This window comes from Petaurus breviceps, unplaced genomic scaffold (assembly GCF_028583685.1).
Source record: "Petaurus breviceps papuanus isolate PSGF00001 unplaced genomic scaffold, PetGlider_PUasm1.0 98, whole genome shotgun sequence".
In the NCBI taxonomy this organism is placed as follows: Eukaryota; Metazoa; Chordata; class Mammalia; order Diprotodontia; family Petauridae; genus Petaurus; species Petaurus breviceps.
The window spans coordinates 14,729,039-14,735,168 of record NW_027187460.1 but is presented as its reverse complement, the minus strand read 5'-3'; positions in this window follow the sequence as shown (position 1 = coordinate 14,735,168).

Genomic DNA, 6,130 nt, shown 5'->3' with positions numbered 1-6,130 from the left:
GTTACACGGCCAGTTATTTCTGGGTGTGGTGCTGAGTATCTGAGTCCGGATTTGATCCAGGTCATCCCGACACTGGAGCCGGTGTTCTTACTTGCTGAACCACCTGGCCGCCCCTTAACTTTTTTTTTTTTAAAGCAATTGGGGTTAAGTAACTTGCCCAAAGTTACACGGCCAGTTTTTCTGTGTGGGTGTTAAGTATCTGAGGCCAGACTGATCCTGGGTCCTCAGACTTCAGGACCAGCGCTCTTACTCACTGTGTCACCTAGCCGCCCCCATGAACTTTTAAAATGTATTATATTTATTTTAAATTAAAAAATATGGATGGGCATAAGGTCTAGGTGGTTGGAAGACTTAAGTACTTTGCAAACCACCTCAGCCTATGATGACAAATAATTTTCCATTTCTGGGCCTCAGCTTCTTTATCTGTAAAATGAGGAGGGAAGATAACAAGATCTCCACGTCAGGTGGTGGCTTGGTAGATAGATGGCAGCACTTAAAGCTACAAAGACCAGAATTCCAAATCCTGACTAAACTGTGTGACCTGGGGCAAGTCACTTAACCTATCTAATCCTCAATTTCCTCATCTTCAAGATGAGTTTGATAATAACACCTACTTCACAGAATTGCCCAAGAATCAGAATCAAATGAGATAATAATAATACAAAGTTTAGTAAAGGTTAACTATTATCATTCCAGGTCTAATAATTAGAAAATGCTTATTTCTAGATTTTAAAAAACTCTCAGGATTAAAGTGTTACATCATTTGATCATTAAATAACAGACAATTCTAGAATGTATGGAATATTTGAAAAATATTACAATGACATTTAAATTTTTTAATAGGTGGTTGTTATTTTTGTTCATACTAATTTGTTAGTTTAAAACTAGATCTAATATTATCATTAAATTAAAATGTTTAACAAAATATGTGCTGCATTTAGTTATCCCACTATTCTTCTTTCCTTAAAGGAAATGCAAGTCTACTATATAAAATAACTTGATTCAAGTCTGCTTGGTAACTACCATTCAAACAATGTTTAACTTGAAATACAGATGGAACAGCTGGGAGAAAATATGCAAAACAGTCATTAAAAAATAAACTTTCTATTGGTATTATAGCTAAGATGACCCAGAATTTAACAACATCATTGGTGCTTAGAAAATACAAATACACATGAAAACACTCTGTAAGTGTAAAAACTACAGTAAAAACTTTATGAGGGGCACAAGGGAAGGAAATTTAATTTTAGAAGATAAACTATAAGCTAAAATCTATTTAAAAGATCAGCTCCAAAATTTTATTCAAACTTCAAAAATTAGTTATATAAAGGAGCTTTTGAAAACATACAGTTTAGCAAACATCATGCAAAAATAACAATAAGCTTGTGACAGCATCTTAAACTATCTCCCATGTTACTTTATAAAAATCAGCCATAGCTTACAAAGCATATTCCTGATTCCATTTTGCATAAAAGAAAAATAAGAATAGGAAAATTAAATAATACTTAACAATTTAAAGAACTATAACTCCATTTAAGATTCCAATGCTTTGGGGCAGCCGGGTAGCACAGCAAGTAAGAGCACCTGCCCCAGTGTTGGGATGACCTGGGGATCGAATCCCAGCTCAGACACTTAGCACCCACCCAGAAACACCTGGCCATGTAACCTTGAGCAAGTTACTTAATCCCAATTGCTTTAAAAAAAAAAAAAAGATTCCAATGCTTCCTTCTAATCATTATTCCATTCTTATAATTCTATGGATATAATACACTGCATACTACACACAAAAACTGTTTATCTGCTTCTTTTCTTTTTAACTTAAAACATACATTTTAAAATTTGGAACTAAATCCAAATATCTACATTAAGTACATTTTCTCCAGTCTTCTCTCCCCCACTCCCCAGACACAGACAACTGCTGTAATGTTTTCCAATGAAAAACAGAAAAATTCACTTTGGAATCAGTAGTATCATTCAGATTCTAATTTTTCTAATATCCCTTTACCATAAAATGAGAAAACTGAGTTCAATATACCAAATGCAGTCTCTCTAGATCACATATATTGTAATAATTTTGTATTTTAAGGGCAATGCCTTTACTTTTTAAATGAATATTAAGTATTTTTTAAAGTTCTGAAATATCTATTCATCATTTTCTTAAGATTCTCATCTCTTATTCTGTAAGAAGTTGGAATAAGTTTCACTATCAACACATTGCCACATTACTCTTTTCTCTAATCTCCTTCCTGTTAATCATAAGAGTACTCTAAAAACACTGGAAAAATACTCACCACCTATTCCACCTTCGGTTTAAATCAGGCTAAAAATGATTTCTCTTCCAGGTCTATGGCTCATTCACTCTCTTTTCCTCTCCCTCCAAATACGTAAAGTTTGCTATAGGAAGCTTTAGTTACATTATTACAAATTCCTTCTTTTAGGTCACTCAATCAAATTGGTCTCAAAATTTAATTCTGAAAGCAATCCAATTCAACTACCTTCAGCCATTTCAAATAAACCCAAGTCCCTAACAAAAGAGTTTGAAAAACTCTTCTGAAATTATAAGGAAATATAAATACAAAGTATTTGCATAAATTCAAAGAGCCATGATTAACATAATAGGTCCTATTTATACAGTGAATATTAACTGCATGTAGGTCCTAAGTAAAATTAGTTTAGGTATCATTAAGCTTATAATTGTTAAGAATATTGGACATTCAAATATACTTTCAATGTAACTGCATTTTATTTAAAGGTGGATTTCAGAGCAAAATGATTTACTTTACATTACACTAGAGTTTCAATTTAACATTTTCCCAAGGGTCCTGAGGGACCACCTTACTGGAGAGAGTATCTTATGACAAGATGCTTTTGATACTTGAGTAACTAAACCCCTTTGGATGGGATCCTAGACAGACCTGCTTCAGACCAAACTTTACTCTAAACCAGTGTTACAGTGGGAGTTTAGGGTACTACTAAATAAATGGAACAGTACAAATCAGATGACAATTATACAGCACGAAAACAGAGTGGGCAAAGAGAACACTATTTCGAATCAAAAAATACAAAAATACTAACCCAGACACCTATGAAAGGGGAGATAATAAAAAGAATATAAAAGGAGGGGGCTGAACTAGATTACCTCTAAGGTTTTCTCTGTTCTGTGTCAGTCCCTGTTCCTGTCTCTCTCTAAACACACGTATACTTTGGCTATATGCCACAAAAATGTTCATAAAACGTTGTGAAACTGAATTACTGCCAACCAAATCACATTTAAAATGTACTATACTAGGAAAGCTCACTCTTTCAAAAAGCCCTATAGTGAATCCTCTTATAAAACAAAGGAACCTTTTGTATTATGAATAACCATTCCCTAAGTTATCTGTTTGTAGATTTGTATATGGATTTTCTTAAATCAGGGCAAAACTATTTCAAAAGGAGAATTCACAACCAAACCTGTTTTCTTCTCTCTCAAAATATATTCACATAAAAGCTTAAAAAAAACTACACAAAATAGAAGTTACTCTGGAAAGGAATTTAGAAAGTATACTTTTTAAAAATACGTGAGGAAAAACATACGTAATTATAACACTATGGTTTCAGTAAAGAAAAAACATGATAAAGATGTTCATGTTTCAAAACACTTAAGCATTTATTTCTACAATTTTGGGATTCAAAACTGTTCAAAAATTGTTTCTGTATTAAATATGACCTCTGAAATGTCATCAAGGTCAACAGGACCTACAGCAAGATGATCTACTGAATAAGTGCCAATTACCGAAATTAATGATGCCCAAGGACAGATATAAATTTACACTTGCTCAACTTTCCAGCTTTTCTGAAAATCCTGGACTTATGAATTAAATGAAACAGTTCTTCATATTGCACAATCACATAAAACACCAATAGTCAATGTCAACAAAGTTTAAAAGGGATTCACAGCACAGTACCAGGTACAAAATAAACTCCACCAAATAGTATATATTACAAGATATAAAACCTTTCTTATTCTGTGTACTAAAAGACCTTTGAACTCATATTTTGGCCAAGTGGCACAGAGCCCACATTTCAAAGCAGGGAGCTCTCTGGAGAGATAACTTTCTGTAAAAATAAGATAATTGAGAAGCTGAAAGATTGTTTCAATTGATCATAAATCTTCTAGTGACTAAAAAGTTAGTTTGGATATTCTGGGCCTGCTAGTCAAAATTCACCTTCACTTTTCTCTCAGCATTTAACCCTTAGGCCACTACTTTAGCTTTCACACAAGAAAAGCTATTTTCCAGAGTATGTTTTGAATACTAAAAATTAATGATTCAATTTAGTATAATGTTTAGATTACACATGCAAAAAAACCTATTTTTTTAAAATCATTCCTATTCCTTTCTTCAGAAGATAAATTTGCCCCAAAAAGCATAACAATTCAAGAATTAAACACACTAAAGTTTAAATGCCTACAGATGTGGGAAAGCATCGTAGTCAAAGAGAATTCTCTCAAACAGGAATTTAAATTCAACATGGGCATAAATACTCATTTAATATTATGACAATTTTTTAAAATCAATTAAGATGATACAGATGCTTTCAAACTAATAATGAATAACTAGATATTCGTTATAATGAAGTACTTTGCTGTTACTTACTATCACTCTGAATTTCCTTCAGTAAAGTCTGGAAGGTGGCACTAGGTCAATGTGATTACTAAACCCTAGCTGTTACAACTAATGTGCATTTTGATGGCTTCCAAAGCTTATTTGAAAGATGATTGTTAATACATTCTCTTTCCAATTTTCTCTCAGGAAACACTGAGCTACTTTAAACTCATCTGACCAATATATTACCACTTTACAAGGCTTTAGGGAGATTTGTGCTTATTATTAATATTTATTAAACACACAGAAGAAAAAGATTATCCTATTTTGCATGTAAGTACAGCGGAAATAATATCCAATAAAGGCATTTACATGCCTACCAACTTCATTTAGCAGAATTAGTGCAACCTAAAACTACCAATTAATACATTCACAAAACACTGAAATGTCAATGGTCACAGTATCCTCATATGCTTACTCACAAATTATTTATTCCCAATTCAAACACAGACTTCTTGTCTTACTTCCACTCCTTAGGTTCAGTACTATGTAAGATTTCTCTCAAATAATAAGCATTTTAGCCATTCCAAGTGCAAGGGATAGGCCCATTTCAGATAATCTCCATACAGTTCAAATGTCCAGTCCAAAGGGTCCTAGTCTCAAAACTCACCCTGTCCCAGCAACCACCTCCTATTCTAACCCTAACGCTCACCTCACAGCCCCAGTTAACTTTGAACGGTCCTTGGAGATCCTCTAGCTTACTTCCCTCATCTTACCAAGAAGCTGAAACTTGGAAAGGTGAAGTTTCTCGTCCAAGGTCACAAAGCTTTGTGTGGCACAACTACAACGAGAACACGCTGCTTCCCAAACACTGAGTTCCAGTGTTCTTTCCGTCTCCGAGAACCTTTGCTGTCTCTTTCCAAGGTTACTTTCGCCTTCCCCATCCCCACTAGCTTTTGCCCTACTATCCTCCACCAGACTCTACTCTGGAGACATCCCAAGGGTCCTTGGGCATTTACTTCTCCATTTCACTCTGGTCAAAATCGACTCCTTCCCCTCCTTCGCCCCTCCCACCCCCCAGTTCAATCTACCTACTCACTTCCAAAACCTGGGAGGCAGTGAGCGATATCAGTGTCTTGCCCTTTGCCAACTCTTCCTCCTACCCGGCAAAAACCCATTCCCAAACCTTGAGAGGAAGGGCTCTTCTTCACCCTGAAAAAATCTCCCTGGCTTAAGCCTTCATTATTATTATAAACTCCCACCCCCTAACTCCTTCCACTTCACCCACATCATCTCCAGAGTCACGGGGCACTTGGTTCCCAACTTCACTTTGTCCAGTGCTGCCTTCTTCTGCCAACTTCTGCCCTGGTGTCCCCAGCCTGCTCTGCCCACCAAACTCCAGGGTTCCTAGAACAAGGGAGGAGGGGGACTCCCCTCAGTTCTGCCCTCTCCTAGCTCTCTCTAGCCCAAACAACCCTACTCCCAACAACTGAGGGCACGGGACCCCCTCCCACAAAAGCTTCTCTGGCCTACCTCCCCCCCCC